The sequence below is a fragment of the Dioscorea cayenensis genome, unplaced genomic scaffold (assembly GCF_009730915.1).
Source record: "Dioscorea cayenensis subsp. rotundata cultivar TDr96_F1 unplaced genomic scaffold, TDr96_F1_v2_PseudoChromosome.rev07_lg8_w22 25.fasta BLBR01001817.1, whole genome shotgun sequence".
Taxonomy (NCBI): domain Eukaryota; kingdom Viridiplantae; phylum Streptophyta; class Magnoliopsida; order Dioscoreales; family Dioscoreaceae; genus Dioscorea; species Dioscorea cayenensis.
In genome coordinates this window covers 108,221-127,008 of record NW_024088208.1, presented here as the reverse complement: position 1 = coordinate 127,008, position 18,788 = coordinate 108,221, and the positions used below count along the sequence as shown (strand labels likewise).

At 41.9% G+C, this 18,788-nt stretch overlaps 2 non-coding genes across 2 annotated transcripts; both read left to right on the top strand.

Moving 5' to 3' along the window:
- The first annotated feature begins 715 nt into the window (after positions 1 to 715).
- Positions 716 to 823, top strand: LOC120257048. Its single transcript, XR_005535496.1, has one exon. It is a non-coding gene; the product is annotated as a small nucleolar RNA R71 (small nucleolar RNA).
- A 17,687-nt stretch (positions 824 to 18,510) lies between these two features.
- LOC120257049 lies at positions 18,511 to 18,617 on the top strand. The gene has a single exon (XR_005535497.1). It is a non-coding gene; the product is annotated as a small nucleolar RNA R71 (small nucleolar RNA).
- The last annotated feature ends 171 nt before the right edge of the window (positions 18,618 to 18,788 follow it).

Here is an 18,788-nt window from a genome sequence, read left to right as displayed (position 1 = left end):
AAACTCATGTGGCCTCGGAGACTTTAATTCCGCCCCACCTGATTTTCAAGGTTGTGCAAAGAGGCGCCAGACGCGGGCGTAGCCTCAATCGATTCAAACTGCAGACGGCAAGATTGAACAACCCAGCTGGGTGCTTCTAAATCCATCATCATTCGCTCCAAGCGAAATTGCCCACTTGAGGCTTGTTGTTAGCAGCTAAAACCCATGCACCCCATGGCCTTTTAAAGTGGGTCCTCTTTGGATTACTCCATGAAAAGTTGGGATGATTCTTCCAACTCCGAATTGTGGCATTGCTACATAGGGGTTCCCTTTGAGGTCTCATGCCATTACCTACAAAGTCAACACACATTGACGCACCCGGGAAACATCACCAATACCCATCGGGCAATCGAGGGAGCGATGTCCTCCACCACAACCGGTGCAATTGGTCAGCTGTCAACTCTATTCGCTATGAGGATCTAGCCTTTACTAAGACTCTCTACTATGCGCCGCCTGTTTCAATGAGGTTACTCGAGATCACTCTACATGGAGACCGCCACTTTTCTTTCTCCACAAGTACTCCCACTGGTAGCTATTTAACCTCATTTCCTCAATTAATCGACGAGCCTCATCGAGTTTTGCTACCTAAGGTACCTCCCCGCTGCAGTATTCAAGAGTTACTCTTGTACTTGGGTTCAAACCATTGTAAAAGGTTTGAACAATCATCCACTACGGGAATCCATGTTGCAGACACTTTCTCAGGAGCTCCTTGAACCTTTCACATGTCTCGAATAGAGACTCCAATTCCAACTGAACAAAGGACGGAGATTTCATTCCTAAGCTTTGCTCGATTTTTCCTCGGGAGGAAAAATAATGGGCTAGAAAAGCTTCTACCATCTCCTCCCATGTAGTGATTGATGCTCTAGGTAATGAGTGTAGCTATCGCTTCGCCTCCCCTTCAAGGAAAAATGGGAAAGGCTCTCAATTTGATGGCATCATCCGTCACCTCCCATTTATCTTCGAAGCATATCGCACACCTCGAGAAAGCTCTCTATGTATTGCTTGGATCCTCATTGGCCAAACCGCTTACCATTGTCGGATCTAGCTGCGAAAGATATGGATGAATGCCGGCTTTAGCTCAAAGTTCTGAGCTATAATCGGGGGATGCACAATACTCGATTGTGTCCCCAACACCAAAGGTCTGGCATAATCAGATAGTGTTCGGCCGTTGCTCATTCTATTCTCGCCATGTTTTCAGTTCTCTCCTTCCAAATCAGCCGAATTATGTTGTTCTTGCACAGGTTCTTTCCCTTTTCTTTTAAGTGTATGTTCAAGCTCAGGGTCTCCTTCAATCAATATTGATGGATTCCTCGGGTCATAACACGGAGCTTCACCAAAAAGAAAGATCGAATCGATGATAGAATAAGAAGACGTGAAATAGAATGTGTGGTGAAATAGCTAAGAAAACAAAGTTCAAAGTATTTCTAAACGCCTTGCTCCCCAGCAATGGCGCCAAAAACTTGATAAGGTCCCCTTGCGTATATCCCACAAGTGCACGGGTTTGTCGAAGTAATAATCCCTCGGTGAGCTGGGTATCGAATCCATAGGGAGTAGGGAATTAAAAATACTTAATTCGATTCTTAGCTATGTAAAAGATCAATGATAATGAGTGTGACAATGATTCAATTCCTCAACAAAAAAAGCAACAAGTAAGAGAGCAAAAAGTAAAGAAGGGGTAAGGCAATCGATAAAGATGGGGTACCCGAATAATGCTCCACCTAGGATAATTGTTTCAATTGCAAGAACCCTCTATTATGCTTCCTAATCAATGCAATGGTGAGTCATGGAAATCCTTAACTACATAGTCCCAAATCTAAGGTCAACTATGCCTAACTCTATACATGTCCCGGAGAAGAAATCGAACAATCTCAACAATCTCAAAAGCCCAAGGATCGTATTCCATGGGACTAAGGAGCTCCTATTACTCCTCCATCACTTACTTTCTAACTTTACCACTTAAGCATGGTACACTACTCTAATACATGCAAGAATGTAAATAAAACACAAGTATGACAATTCCAAGGCGAGCAAGAAAATCATAAGAGCAATGATGATAAGAATAGGCCTAGGGATGAGGATTCCCAAGAGGGGTCATCATGATGTATGGATGCATAATAATAAAATGGCAAGGGTGATTTAGACCGACGGTCCTCAACAATAGTTCAACCCCAATTTCTCGGCGGTTAAACCCTAACCCTGTACAAATGATGATAAGGGTCTCTCCCTAATCATATTCCTACGATTGCATTAAGTACATGGAGATCATACAATAAGGACGCTCTTAACCTAAGTTTATCCTCATGGTTCGGAGGGGCTACCTACATCCAATTTCTCAGTATGTTGGTCAAAGATGACCCCTTTTAGCTCATTAACGATCTAGTACACGCGAGTAGGTCACGTCTACGTGTACAACTCAAACAAGAACTAAGGATCTCTGCAACTAATAGTTCTAGGCATGAAACACAATGAGCCAAACCATAAATCACACCAATGCATTCCAAATATAAGTGTAGCATCCAAAATACATGATGAACCCCCCAAGGTTTACCTATATCCGGTGGCCTTGGGGGTCTAGTGTGCCATCATACAAGCAAGTATCTCAAACTCAACAAAAATAAGAAGTAAATGCATAAATGACACTCCCTAGTCCGAATGATGATGAGGATGGAGAATGTCGGTCGAATGACAATTCCTCTAACCCAAGGAAGGCCAAATGCTCCTCCTCCTTTGATGATGAAGCTCTCCCCTTGAAGTTGAAGCTCTTGATCTCTCCAAGCCTCAAAGCCAAAACACACCCAAGAATGATGTCTTCCGTGGTGTTTCCGTGCCCTACAAAGAAAATAACACGATTAAGCACAAAACGGGCATCAATTCTTACAAAAATACATGTTAGAAGCAACAAATACATATACTAAAAGCTTCCCCAACAACTATTGACAAGGTCCCCTTGCGTATATTCCACTAAGTGCAGGGTTTGTTGAAGTAATGATCCCGGATGAGCGGGGTATCGAATCCACGGGGAGTAGGGAATAAAAAAATACTTAATTTGATTCTTAGCTATGTAAAAGATCAATGATAATGAGGTGTGACAATGATTCAATTCTCAACGATGAAAAGCAACAAGTAAGAGAGCAAAAGTAAAGAAGGGGGTAAGGCAATCGATAAAGATGGGGTACCCGAATAATGCTCCACCTAGGATAATTGTTTCAATTGCAAAAACCCTCTATTATGCTTCCTAATCAATGCAATGGTGAGTCATGGAAATCCTTAACTACATAGTCCCAAATCTAAGGTCAACTATGCCTAACTCTATACATGTCCCGGAGAAGAAATCGAACAATCTCAACACCTTGCACTTGCATAGAGTTGCAATGAGCTCTAGGGATTCCAAGTGATAAATCTCTTCCTAATTATAGACCTAACCCTTTGGTCCAGGTGGAAGGTCCTTAACCACAATTGAGTCCTAGATACTAAGATCACCTCAACGCTTCACTCCATTGCACGCGCAACTAAGCCGCAGCGGAAGTTCATCCCTTAGACCATTTACTCTATTATGGTCGCAAAGAACTAAAGGAACGGAGGTAGAATCTATCACGCCGGAGGGAAAAGAGGACGCTCCTGTACCTCTCGACTCACCCTCTCAACCCTCTCCAACCAAGCTTTGTCTAACGCTCGTGGTGTGTCACTCACTCACAAGGTTACCAACAAGAACTCTCAACCCTAGTGTCATTCTAGGGGAAATGTTCATACAATCAAGCATTCAAGGTTGGAACTCACAATAAACATCAATTTATTGAAAGCATAATAAAGAGGTTCAAAGAAACAAGTACATCCTAGGGTTCACAATACCCGAGTACCCACTAAGGGTTTAGCTCTCCATGGAGCTAAGTATAATCAAAGAAATAGAATGTAAAAGCAATGAATCCATAAAGAAACCCCCTTGATAATCATGTCGATGGTTTTGTGGAAAGTCCTCTACTTGTCGTCCAAGGATTCCCTTGTCCGGTATAGGATACGCCTCGATGTAAGCTCCCCTACCAACCTTCTTCCTAAGGAATGACGATGTCGGAGTCGTAGAACCTCTCCAAAACCTTGGCCACTACCCCTCAAAACCCTAGCCGAAGCCCTCTCTCAAGTTGGGAAAAGATCGAGAAAAGAATACCAAAATCGAGGCTGATTCAGCTTTAAATAGGGCTGGAATCGGGCGACTACACGGTGGTGGAGCGCTTGTTCTATGTGCATAAGTCAGAATGCTCGAATGTGACTGCCTTTATGTCCCTCCAAATGGATGTGCCCACTCGAATACGAGGAGGTTGGTACACACCCTAGCATCTCACACCTGACCTATGTCTTCGCGTTTGAACCTTAGCAAGATTTCCTCCAAAATTGGTGCATTATGATCCACATTGGCCTATTTCCTTCATACTTGGCCTCACAACCCTACCTGTATAAAAGTAACATAAAAACACACATATTAGTGTAAAAACCCGAGAAAAGTAATGCTCAACATAAAGAATGAACGCTTTGCATTCGTATCGCACAAGCACTTATCAACTATCTTCCATGAGAAATGTGGTGTCGAATCCGTAGAACCACTCCAAAAGACTTGCCAATGCCTCTCTAAACCCTAGCCACTGGCCTCCCAAAAGTTGGAGAAAAGATAGAAAAAAGGATGAAAGGTGGATCCCAAAATCGGTACAAATTGCGGCTTTATAAAGGGCTGGAATCGGGCATCCAGACTAGCATGTGAATTTACACACGCCCGTGTGGATTTCTGGAAATCTTCTTTTCTGCGAGCTATGAACAGTAGATTACTACAGTGATTTACTGCAATAACCTGCTGTAGTACTCCACCAAAATACTCCCAAATCCACACTTTTCATCGAGGCAACATAAACGGGCACACGTCTATGCTGTATATTGCGTCGCTTCTTCAATAAAAGCACTTATTGGTGAAGATCTTGCTATCATTGCACAAGTCGTGATACGCAAATATGGCTACCTTTGTACCACTCCAAACCATTATAATTACATGAGCACATGAAGGTTGGCACACATTCAAGTATCTTGAATCACAACTTGTGTCTTCACATTTGTTCACTCCAAGACTTCATCAACAAAGTACAATCGCAATCCACTTTGGCTTCTTCCTTTCATATTTGACTTTACAATCCTTCATACACGAAGGTTCATAAATGCACATGCATTAGCGCTAAAACCTGATAAAATTAATCCTCATCATAAGTAAAGAATACTTCGTATTACTAACACACAAGCACTTATCAAACACCCCCACACTTAAGCTTTTGCTTGTCCTCAAGCAAAAATAAAGCATTGAATCATAGAAGAAGGAAATATTGAAAGTGCTTCGGCTTAGGTTCACCAAAACATGCAAGGGAAGCATTCTACAAGTAAGGGAAATTGACACGCGTCCGAATATGCGTGTAAACTGCAAGTGCACGGGTGTCGAAGTAATAATTACCCCGGTGAGTGGGTAGTCGAATCCACAGGGAACATGACTACTAGTACTAATTTCTTCTCTGCTTTCTATCCTAATCATAAATGGAAAGGTGTAATGGTGATCTAATGTGCGAAGAAATGAATACCGAAGACGAATATGCAAGGGTGAAATGGAGGGAGATCTCAATCAGTAAAAGTGGGGTATTCGGGCAATGCTTCCCCTAGGATTTAGGTATTAGATACCGGATAAGCAAAGTGTTTCTATGAAGAGTAAGTTAAGTCATGGATATCCAAATATAATCGGATCCGGCCTCCCGATCACCGATACTAGTCCCCTATGAGGTCCCAGTGGAGAAATTGCTCAATCTCAACACCTCACACCACATATGACCGCAAAGCACTCTAGGGAATCCAAGATGTGTATCCGATTCCTAAAGATTGATACAACCCTAATTCCCGGCGAATGATCCTAACCCCCTACAAGGTCCCGGCGGAGAAATCTCTCAAACTCACGCCTCACACCAAATATGGTTGCATAGAACTTAGGGAATGGAGACATAATACACTAATCGGAGGGGAAAGGGGATGCTCACTATCTCATGGCTCGCCCTCTCAACCCTCTTCAATCTTGAGGTTCTAACCCTAATGGAGACCTCTCTCTCACCAAGGTAACAAATCATGCAAACAAAATAACCAAAAGATCAATAAGGCAAGCAAGCATTAGACAATCAAGATTAAAACTTAATCAAACTCGGATTAAATAGAAACACTAAGCAAATCCACAAAAGATGAGAATCCTAGGGTTCACAAGTCCAAATACCTTCTAGGGTTTTAGCTCTCCATGGAGCAACATACAAAACACACCATCAATGAATGAAAGTACATTAAAACCATAGAAATAAAGCCCATTATATATGAACTGATCGCCTTGATGGAGAGCTTCGACGTCTTGAAGGACCCACTCCGAAGCTAGGTTCACCGGTGGCTTCCTTGATGCTATGACGGAGGAGGAATCGATCAAAGTTGGTGACGAAGCGCCTCCAAAGCCGCAAAGACCTTCTCTCCAAACGCTACCCGTCTCACCCCTTAAGAGCTGCATAAAAGATGAGAAATAATAGGGCAAAACAGCTATTTATAGGCCTTAGATCACGACTGTCACGTGCCCTCACGCGCCCGTGTGGATTTTCCATGCCGCCGGGTGGGCTGCAGAAATTGTTACAGTAAAATTGCTACAGTACTTTTCACAAAACGCGGTCCAAACACTCTTCTCTTGAGGCCACATGTCTGGGCAGACGTCCATGTGGTAGGCTATAAAACTTTTCTTCATCGACGTATCTTTGAGAGGTCTTGCAATCTCCACAAAGAGAAGGAACATGAAGATGTGGCTGCCTTTGTGCCCTTCCAACTCGTAAATTGACTTGAATCTTTTTAGAAGTTGGCACATATCTACACGTTTATGAACTCCTCTCGTGTCTTGGTCCTTGAATTGAATAAGAACTCCCAACATTGTGTCTTTATAGCCCATCTTTGCTTCCTTTTTACTCTTCAAGGCATTCACAACCTATATGCATAAAAGAACACCAAATACACAATATGAGACATAAACCATGGCAAAAATGATGCTCAATGCATGTAAAACATATATAAAAATATGTCTACTCAAGCTCTTATCAAACTCCCCCACACTTAAGTCTTTGCTTGTCCTTAAGCAAAATTAAACATTAAACTTATGGAAAGAAAAGAGAAGTGCTTGGCCTTAGGTTCACCAAATGAGTACAAGAATAAAATTCTACAGTCATGGAGAGAATCAAACACTAGACAAAACAATCAATGCTCTAGCAAACAATCCAATCAAAAATGAATGTTATAAAATCCGAATGCGTGTGTGTGTGTGAAAAACTCAACTCATGTCAACACTATGTCCACTACAAAGTTCTTATTAACATGGGACTTATTTATAAACAAAAAGAATAGGTAGTAGCTTAACACAATCCTCTAAGGTAGCCTTTTCCCAAGATGCCTCCCGAGTGGCTTTCACACTTTCGAGGTGGTAGCTCTTTCTACCAAAGATGGTAGCTTTCACACATCACATGAGATAGCTCTTTCTCTCATTAGGGCATAACAAGTATCCAACTTATGAGAGTAGCTACATACATCATGGGTGGTAGCTCTTTCCACCCCCTATGTACAAACAACAAACAATTTCCAATTCCTTTTTTTTTTCAAAATTTTCTGATTTTTCTTTTCAAATAAAAACTAGCACACTAAAGTCCCAAACATAATGAACTAGAGTCTTCATAGGTCTAATGAGTGAGAAAAGTGCACAAAGAGCAATCAGACAAAAATATTCAATAAAATTGGATGAACACTAGAGCATGATAAAATCCATGTTTATAACCTCCAAAAACTAAGAATTAAACTCTTAACTCTAAGGTGAACCTTCATTGGCAACAACAGCATGCTCATGAAAACACAAGTTAAAGTCATGTATAAGGTGAACCCTCCCCCACACTAAGATGTACATTGTCCTCAATGTATGCATGCAAGCACAATAAAAATAATAACAATGGTAGCATAATGTATGTGGGAATGCAATTAAAACAATAATCCCCTGAACTCCTCATTAATCATTTGGTGAAGTCTAACTTATGGGCTTGTTGTATGGGTTGTGAAGCTCACACGACCATGTGACAATATCACATGATCATGTCTATTACTAAAACACCATCAACATCACTCTCAAGGCCATCTGCACATAGACAAGGGGTTCAGTGAAGCTCAACAAAATAGAAAAGATGTACGAGTTCTTATAAGTAAACACATGAAGTACAAACTCACACAAACAAAACAAAACACAAAGTTAACTAAAGTCTAAAATAAAAAATAAAGAAAAACTTAAAAAAAATGAAAACAAAAGTAAAGGAAACTAAAGAATCATGAGTGGGACGCCTCAAGCATCGACATCCTCTTCTGGTGTTGTCGGTGTGCCAAAAGAATGTTCTTATCCAAGGTTAACCGTATGAAATCAAAGCATTTTGGAACAAGTTTTTTGGTCCTTGGTGCCATACCTGCAAATAAAGCTTCAAAAGAAGTCAGTTAAGCATGAATTTGATGAGTACAGGGCTCCACGCGAGCGTGGAGGGCAAGCCAAGCACTTTACTGGCCTTATTGGGTGCTTTTCCAGCCCACGCGGGCGTGTGGGGAAGCCACGCGCCTGCGTGGGCGTGTTCTGGTCTCGGCCAGGGCATCACCCGAGCGTGTGGCACCAGCCCACGCGGCCGCGTGGGCTGGCCGCGCGCCCGTGTGGGCGCACAGCCGAATGGCTGGCCAGCCCACGCTACATTCTAAAGTGGGACATGAAGAGTGTAAGTGATGAAGATAATGAAAAGTGACCCCTCATATTCTTATAAGCCACATGGGGGTGTGGAAATTCCACACCCCCGTGTGGGTATTGTACACGGCCGCGTTGAAATTCCACGGGACCGCGTGAGCTACAAAATTTCTGCAGACAGTCCACGCAAGGCTCCAAACTTCAAATTAACACTAATTATTCAACTATAAATATGAATGACACCCTAAACCATGCCACATACACAAAAATTCATCAAAGCACCCACTCATGAACTTATTACTGCAAAAATGAAAATCTAAACTAGTAAACATTTAAAAACTTGGGTTGCCTCCCAAGAAGCTCTTGTTTTACATCACTAAGCTTGACGTACCTCTTCCTTACCTTATGGGGGCTTGAAAAGAGTATGTTCCTTCCAACTAGACATTGCATAGCTACTTCCTTTAAACAAAGAATCTAGTTGTCGGGTTGGAATATTAATTGGAAAGTCCAACCATCTTACTTTTGGCTTCCAAGAATCTAGTTGTCGGGTTGGAATATTTTGCCAGCCCACGCTTCCAAAAATTTTCATTCCTTACATTCTAAAGTGTTTCTACAAAATTTTCCATGAAAAACAACACTTATAAACCAATAAAACTTCATGGATTGGCAAAATAATAGCATGGAGAAAATGGGAGAAGATGAAGCTTACCGGTGCAAATTGGTGAAGGAAACTTAATGCAAATGCCGGCAAAGCACTTTTAAATCTTAAAGGAGTTGAAGAAACTTAGTTTTGTGCTCAAAAGTTTGGATTCTTGAAGATGGAGAAGTGGGACATGAAGAGTGTAAGTGATGAAGATAATGAAAAGTGACCCCTCATATTCTTATAAGCCACATGGGGGTGTGGAAATTCCACAGCCCCGCGTGGGTACTGTACACGGCCGCGTGGAAATTCCACTGGACCGCGTGAGCTACAAAATTTCTGCAGACAGTCCATGCAAGGCTCCAAACTTCAAATTAACACTAATTCTTCAACTATAAACATGAATGACACCCTAAAGCATGCGACATACACAAAAATCAATTTAAATCACCAAAATTTTCCATGAAAACTTCAACACCAACAAAAATTCATCAAAGCACCCACTCATGAATTTATTACTGCAGAAATGAAAATCTAAACTAGTAAATATTTAAAAACTTGCGTTGCCTCCCAAGAAGCTCTTGTTTTACATCACTAAGCTTGACGTACCTCTTCCTTACCTTATGGAGGCTTGGAAAGAGTATGTTCCTCCCAACTAGACATTGCATAGCTACTTCCTTTAAACCAAGAATCTAGTTGTCGGGTTGGAATATTAATTGGAAAGTCCAACCATCTTACTTTTGGCCTCCAAGGAAACAATTTGGGTTGGGAATTGTCCAAGCTTAGCATAGGTGGGTCATTGGATGGCTTCAATCTCCTACCCACATCTTCTTCCTTTCCCAAAGTCTCTTTCTTGCATTGTAAGAGTTGATCAATCCTAAAGAAAGATGCTTGTTCCATAACCTTAGTGTTTGCTTCTTCTAATGTATTTTCAACTTGAGAGGAGCATGACACTAGCAAATCCCCTTGAAAATTTTCTTGCTCACAAGCACAATCTTCAGTCACACAATCCAAAATCTCAAGATGATATTCAACTTCTTGCTTTTCATTATCTGCCCCAATGTACTCAGTTTGCCCAATTTCTTCCATGTTGTTCATGGCCTCATCATGTCCCGGAGATACTTGCCTTGCTTGTTCAAATTCTTCTTTTTCTTTAGCAAGCATGTCCAAGATCTCTCCTAATTGATGCTCAATGTTTTTGATGGAGATCTAATGACAACTTAATGTGGCCTCAATATTTTGGAAACGGGCATCGGTTGCTTCAATAAATCTCGGTAACACTCTTTCCAACCAAAGTACATCTTCTTCAACTTTCTCATCCCATTGAGGTTCTTGTTGAGGTGCTTCCCATTGTTGTCCATCAATATCCCATAAGAGGTTTGGGTAGCTCCTTTGATTTGGATGATAGTTGATGCGATATGGATTGTGTTGTTGATGAACATTGATAAATTGATCAATTTTTCTAGTGAGAGCATCAACCTGAAAATATAAATCTACAACTGGATTAATCATCATTCAAGTTCCAAGCAAGAAAAAGTAAATAAGACAAAATAAAACAAAATAGAATGGTGGAAGAAGATAGAGTGAAAATGATGAAAACAAAATAAAAACCAATGAGAAAGATGGAAGAAAAAGAAAGTGTGGAATAGAAAAAATAAAATGAACAAGATAAATGTCTAGAGCAATAATGTCCTAGCATTCCTAGTATCGTGTTCCCCGGCAACGGCGCCAAAAACTTGACACGCGTCTGAATATGCATGTAAACCGCAAGTGCACGGGTGTCGAAGTAATAATTACCCCGTTGAGTAGGTAGTCGAATCCACAGGGAACATGGCTACTAGTACTAACTTCTTCTCTGCTTTCTAGCCTAATGATAAATGGAAAGGTGTGGTGATCTAATGTGCGAAGAAATGAATACCGGAGACGAATATGCAAGGGTAAAATGGATGGAGATCCCAATCAGGAAAAGTGGGGTATTCGGGCAATGCTCCCCCTAGGATTCAGGTATTAGGTACCGGATAAGCAAAGTGTTTCTATGATGAGTAAGTTAAGTCGTGGAAATCCAAATATAATCGGATCCGGCCTCCTGATCACCGATACTAGTCCCGTACAAGGTCCCGGTGGAGAAATCGCTCAATCTCAACACCTCACACCACATATGACTGCAAAGAACTCTAGGGAATCCAAGATGTGTATCCGATTCCTAAAGATTGATCCAACCCTAATTCATGGCGAAGGATCCTAACCCTCTACAAGGTCCCGGCGGAGAAATCTCTCAATCTCACGCCTCACACCAAATATTATTGCATAGAATACACCAATCGAAGGTGAAAGGAGATGCTCACTATCTCATGACTCTCATCTCAACCATCTTCAATCTTGAGGTTCTAACCCTAATGGAGACCTCTCTCTCACCAAGGTAACAAATCATGCAAACCAAATAAGAAAAAGATCAATAAGGCAAGCAAGCATTAGACAATCAAGATTAAAACTTAATCAAACTTGGATTAAATAGAAACACTAAGCAAATCCACAAAAGATGAGAATCCTAGGGTTCACAAGCCTAAATACCCTCTAGGGTTTTAGCTCTCCATGGAGCAACATACAAAACACACCATCAATGAATGAAAGTACATTAAAACCATAGAAATAAACCCCTTATATATGAACTGATGGCCTAGATGGAGAGCTTGGACGTCTTGAAGGACCCACTCCGAAGCTAGGTTCACTGGTGGCTTCCTTAATGCTATGATGGAAGAGGAATCGATCAAAGTTGGTGACAAAGTCCCTCCAAAGCCGCAAAGACCTCCCCTCCAAACCCTAGCCATCTCACCCCTCAAGAGCCGCACAAACGATGAGAAAGAAAAGGGCAAAACGGCTATTTATAGGCCTTAGATCGCGCCTGTTACGTGCCCTCCGCGCCCGTGTGGATTTTCCACGCCGCCGTGTGGGCTGCAGAAATTTCGTGTGAACAGTAATTTTGCTACAGTACTTTTCGCAAACCACGGTCCAAACACTCTTCTCTTGAGGCCACATGTCTGGGCAGACGTCCATGTGGTAGGCTATAAAACTTTTCCTCATCAACGTATCTTTGAGAGGTCTTGCAATCTCCACAAAGAGAAGGAACATGAAGATGTGGCTGCCTTTGTGCCCTTCCAACTCGTAAATTGACTTGAATCTTCTTGGAAGTTGGCACACATCTCCACGTTTATGAACTCCTCTCGTGTCTTGGTCCTTGAATTGAATAAGAACTACCAACATTGTGTCTTTATAGCCCATCTTTGCTTTCTTTTTACTCTTCAAGGCATTCACAACCTATATGCATAAAAGAACACCAAATACACAATATGACACATAAACCATGGTAAAAATGATGCTCAATGCATGTAAAACATATATAAAAATATGTCTAGTCAAGCACTTATTAGAAATTTCAACAATAAATACGAAAAAGTCATTACTCTAGCTAAAAACTCAAATAAAAAAGGACAACAAACCCGAAATAATGTAAGTGTGTGAACTCACTCAAATCAACCCAAAGTATACTCCTCAAAGTTCTAAGCATAAGGGGCTTATTTATATACAAAACAAAGTAAAGAGGTGGTAGTAGCTTCACACATCCTTAAAAGTAGCCCTTTCCAAAGCGGCCCATAAGATGACTTTCACATTTTCGAGGTGTACCTCTTTCTACCGGGGTAGTAGCTTTCACTCATCTTATGAAATAGCTCTTTGTCTCATTAGGGCATAACTACTATCCGACTTATGAGAGTAGCTTCATACTTCATAGGTGGTAGCTCTTTCCACCCCCCAATGCATAACTAAAACAAGTATTTTTCTCTTTTATCATTTTTTAAGCAAAATAAAACACAAGAAATAAGCTACTTAGTCCCTTAAATACTTACTTAAGTTTCCAAAAGAGTTTAATGAGTGAGTAGTGCAACAAGTGTGAATCGGGCAAAAATTCTTAGCACTTCAAGTAAAAACCAGAGCATGAGAACATTCAATGTTAAAAATTCCCCTAAACTCAAGAATACAAACATTGCAACTGAGGTGAACCGCCATTGGCTATATGAGCAAGCACAATCAAAGCATAAGTGTAGAATATGTGTACATTGCCCTCAATGTACACATGCAAGCACGATAAAAGATATAACAATCAAAATATATGTGGGAGTGGGAAATTGAAACAATACTCCCCTGAACTCCTAGTGGTACGTTTGATGGAGCTAAATTCCTTGGGAGTGGAGTTCCAACTGTAAAAATACATTGACCGTGCCCAGGACTAGTTCTCAATTTTCATACTAACAAGACCATCTGCATACATACGCAAGGGGTTCAGTGAAGCTCAACAAAAACAAAATAAACTTGAGTATATAAAAGATAGAGCAATGGAATAAAACTCGAGACAAAAATAAAAGATAAACTCAGAAGGAAGATCCCTTTTGAGTGTACAAGTCCAAAATGAAATGCAAAAGTAAAATACGAGAAACAGAAGAAATGAAAGACTAAAGATGTCTCAAGCATTAGTGTCATTAATAATCGGCTCTATTACTACTGCTAAGTTGAACGATGTTGGCGGATCTAGTGATGGTGATGCTGGCAGAGCCGGAGGGGTCAGGGGTCTCATAATGACTGGTGAGGCGACGTCGCGCTCAAGTAGCTGCTGAAGAATATTAAGATGTGACATTACCTCTGTGTGCTGTATGGCCTGTGTCACTCGAACCTCTGTAATCTCAGTCTGTAGGACCCCTACAGCATTCTCAAGGATCTCAAAGTGATCATATGCTCGAGATGGGGAGAACATGTGCAGTAGGGGTGGCTCCTGTGCTGCTGGTGGTGCGTTGGTCTCCATCGGCTCTGGCTATTGCTTGGGAGTAGGCTGAGAACCCTCTGTTGCAACTCTGTCATCCATCTATGGATTAGGTACAATCAGTATATACACTCGCGGCCCATACTTGTGAAGCATCCTTATCTGTATAATCGTCTCTATACCTAGGGGAGCAGGTATGATCTTCTTCTCGGTCCCTCTAATAGCGTCCCATAGACCCATTCCGATGATGAACCTAGTGATGTATGGGCCGGAGATGAGGTCACCGATCCTAGCAGACTGACCCTGATGCCTCAGGTATTATGCTAGTATGTGGCCAAGGTGAACTAGCTGGCGATGTACCATGGAATATAAGTAAAGAAGCTCATGCCGACTCAAAACACCTACTCAAGACGGCGTTCATGTATCTATAGCTCGGCCAAGACAAACAAGTCGCCTTTGACACCCTCAGCTCATACTGACCAGGGCCACATAATGCTCGATATGTGCACTGAGGAGTCAAGCTACCCTGATAAATTGTAGGGAGCTGCTCGTACTCCTCAGTGCCGTAAATTCCTCATCGTATAACCCCAAATGAATCGAGAACTGTGTGACGCTCATACTATAATGATGCCCAAAGACTCTAAACTATATGGCATTACCACTATCAAAACTGGAGTATGATCTATCAAACTCAAATGATGCCAGTACTTCCAGTGTCGGCATCCGGATTGCAGGGTCACGAATAGTCAGTAGTCTACGCCACTGCCCAAGACCAACATTTCTTCAATCTCATCTGCCATATGATCAGCCAACTATATCTCATGCACAACTCTCAAACCTGGGAACTGCATTAGACCAAACTTAAGTTTGGAAAAACGCTCAAACTGAGCTCGGTGCTTGGGTATAGTAAACTTTATATGCTCGGATTCTGGAGAGTCCTCTCGAGGACACTTGCCAACTAGTGTCTTTGTCCTAGGGGCTATGCCTGCAAGATTGGAAAGGAAATTTATCAAGCTTAGACACAAATCCATACTATAGTAATCCACACGGTCGTGTCGAAATTCCACACACCCGTGTGGATCCACCGGCCATGAAAACTGCACGACCACTATGCTAAAAATCCATAAATACACCAAAAATTCATTTTTAAAGTAATTCTAAACATGCATTAACCACTTTAGCATAGAAGCGAACCACATTCTCCAGTATAATCAAATAAAATCAAGTAATGGTGAAGAAAAGAGAGAATAAGGGTTTTACCGATGAGATGAAGAAGAATAACTTGAAATCGGCCAGAAAACTCGAGTAAAACCTCTCTAAATCGGCGGTGCAAGGTCGGGGAGAGTTAATGAGTGTGTTCTCTGGGCATTTGGAACTGTGACAATGAGAAAGGCCAAATAGATTTATAAAGGAAATCACGGCCAGTTGAATTTTGTACATTTACACGGGTGTGTGGAAATTACCCACGCCTTTGCGACTCCACAAGAGAGCTTCACAGGGGCAGACACACACCTTTGTGTGTTCTCAAAATAGCACACTTTATCTCTGAACACATCCACATGGTCATGTGGAAATTCCCCATGCCCGTGTGCCCACAGGAGTAGATGCACACCCCTGTGGCCTCTCTGTCCAACTGAAAAATTCTTCTTAGTGTTTCCCACGCCCTTACGGGAATTCCACATGGATGTGTGGATCATTCATAGGGTTACTAACAGGGGCACTGACACACCCTTGTGTCTTCTCAGCATGGAGGAGAACTCTCTGCAGAGATCCATACGGGCGTGTGGAATATACCCACGCCTGTGTGTTTGTCACAAGGTCTGACACAAGGGCAGACGCACGTCCTTGTGTCTTCTCTGGATAAATCTCTAAGTCTCTTCAAAGAAACACACGGCCGTGTGGAATTAACACACGGGCGTGTGACCATGATAAGGTCATTCATAGGAGCAAATGCACACCCCTGTGTCCTCTCGGGATGAGCTCTGAACAAAAACACACGCCCATGTGGAAATTCCACACGTCCATGTGCCTTCTTTGGTTAACTTAGAAAAATCTACAGGCTCTACAGAAAATTCTTGAACATGTATACACACTCAGAGCCTACTTCGACAATGCAAAATGAACCAGAGAATCATGAAACACATGCTCAAATGACCAATATACTCCGCCACACATATTCATGTACATTATAACACCAAATAATCTATGAGAAAGTCACAACAATAGCATGTAAACATCAAGACACCAACACTCTAGCCTTATTCATGAAAACACTAAACTAAGAACTACAAAACAGTAAAGAACTTGGGTTGCCTCCTAAGAAGCGCTTATTTAATGTCACTTAGCTTGGCATACCTTGCCTTACCTGACGGGGACTCATAGATGAAGGTTTCCATCTTACCCATAACCTGAAAGCATGATGAACATAGTCTCTTAAAGGTGGAGGGAGAGTTATCAAGTTTTTTTCTGCATAAGGGTTCTTAACCCTTATTCCATTCTTGCACATCCCCAACAGCCTTGGGGTGTTTGTTGTGGCGTCTCCTTGTGCGCTTCATGATCCTCGGAGTAGATGGTACCTTCTCCTCTAGACCAATCATCATCACATCTTTATTATCCACCTATTGGTCTAGTAACCCCTCGTATGGGTCTGGATTCAACATTTCCTGCACATATTCATCAATTAGTTCATCGATAGTGTCAAGAAAATAAAGGGTATCATCAAAGTCAAGAGAATGTCGCATGGCTTTTGCGAGGCGGTATGTAAGCTTGTCATCTCTAATCCTCAGTGTCAACTCCCTACCGTCTATGTCGATAAGTGCCTTGGAACTACGCAATAATGGCCTCCCAAGTATCAAAGGAACATCTACATCCTTACTGACATCCAACACTACGAGTCTACAGGAAATATGTACTTGTCAACCTTGACAAGCACGTCTTCAATGATGACCCTCGAATGTCTCACCGTTCGGTCCGCCAATTGCAATGTCATCCAAGTGGACCTAGGCTCTCCAAAGCCTAGCTTCTGAAAGAACGAGTATGGCATGACATTGATACTAGCCCCTGAATTTGCCAATGCCATCTCTTCACCCAAATCACCAATGTTACACGGGATGATTAAGCTTCCGGGGTCTTTCTTCTTATTTGGCATATTCTTTTACAAAACCACTGAACAAGAGGCATCTAAGATCACCGATGCACTCACCTCCAACTTGCTCTTGTTGGTCAAAAGATCCTTCAAAAACTTGGCATACCGAGGCATTTTGCTTAAATAGACAAAAGAATTTCTTGTATTGCTCATCATTTTTGTCATTCTTCAATCTCGAAGTGTAAGGGATTCTTGGCTTGTAAGGTGGGGCTGCCACCTCCTTCTCCTTGTTTGCTCTTTCCTCAACCTCCACGACCACGGGTGCTTCAACATTGGTCTTCTCACTAGGATATCTACCTTCAATTTCATGACCACTCCTCAAACTGGTTGCCTTCACATGTTCCCTCAAATTAGTTTCGGTGTTGCTAGGTAGACTCCCTTGAGGTCTCTCCGATAGAGACTTCGCAATTTGCCCCACTTGATTTTCTAGATTGTGCAAAGAAGTGGTGTGGTTGCCAAGTGTAGCTTCAATCAATTGAAACCGTGTATCCCATGATTGTACAAATCTTATCAAAGCTTTCTCTAGATCGCTCATCCAGGTCTCCAAGCCTGAAACTCGATTCTCCATGTTGAAGGCTTGTTGTTGTTGAAAACATGATGGTTCCATGGCCTTATGATGCCCTTGGTTACTCCATGAGAAATTGGAGTGGTTTCTCCACCCTTAGTTGTAGGTGTTGCTATAAGGATTGCCTTGTACTCTTCCCGAATTGCCCACAAAATCTACTTGTTCAGTAGGGGCTGAAGTAGCAATCGAAATAGGACAACCATATGGCATATGTGAACCCCCACAACCACCACAACTTGTGATAGCAGCTATCCTCGGTGAAGTTAATATATCCAATTTCTTGCTCAATACCTCTACTTGGGCTGCCAAAGATATAACCGCATCAATTTCATGGAGTCCGACCACTTTCTTCTTTTCTCTTACATTCCATTGGTAGCTATTCATGGCCATTTCTTCTACCAATTGTCAGGCTTCTTAAGGGGTCTAGTTCCCCATTGTACCTCCTACGGCGGCATCTAGAAGTTGTCTTGTACTTGGATTCAACCCGTTATAAAAAGTCTGAATGATCATCCATTCAGGGAACCCGTGTTGTGGACACTTCCACAAGAGGTCCTTAAATCGCTCCCAAGTCTCAAACAAGGATTCAAGTTCCATCTGAACAAATAAAGATATCTCATTGCAAAGCTTTCCCGACTTTCCCTTAGGGAAGTATCTTATAAGGAAGGCTTTGACTATTTTATTCCATGTTGTGATGGAAGCTCTTGGCAATGAATGGAGCCACTGTTTGGCTCTTCCTTTAAAAGAAAATGGGAAAGCCCTCAATCTTATAGCATCATCCATAACACCATTGATCTTCAG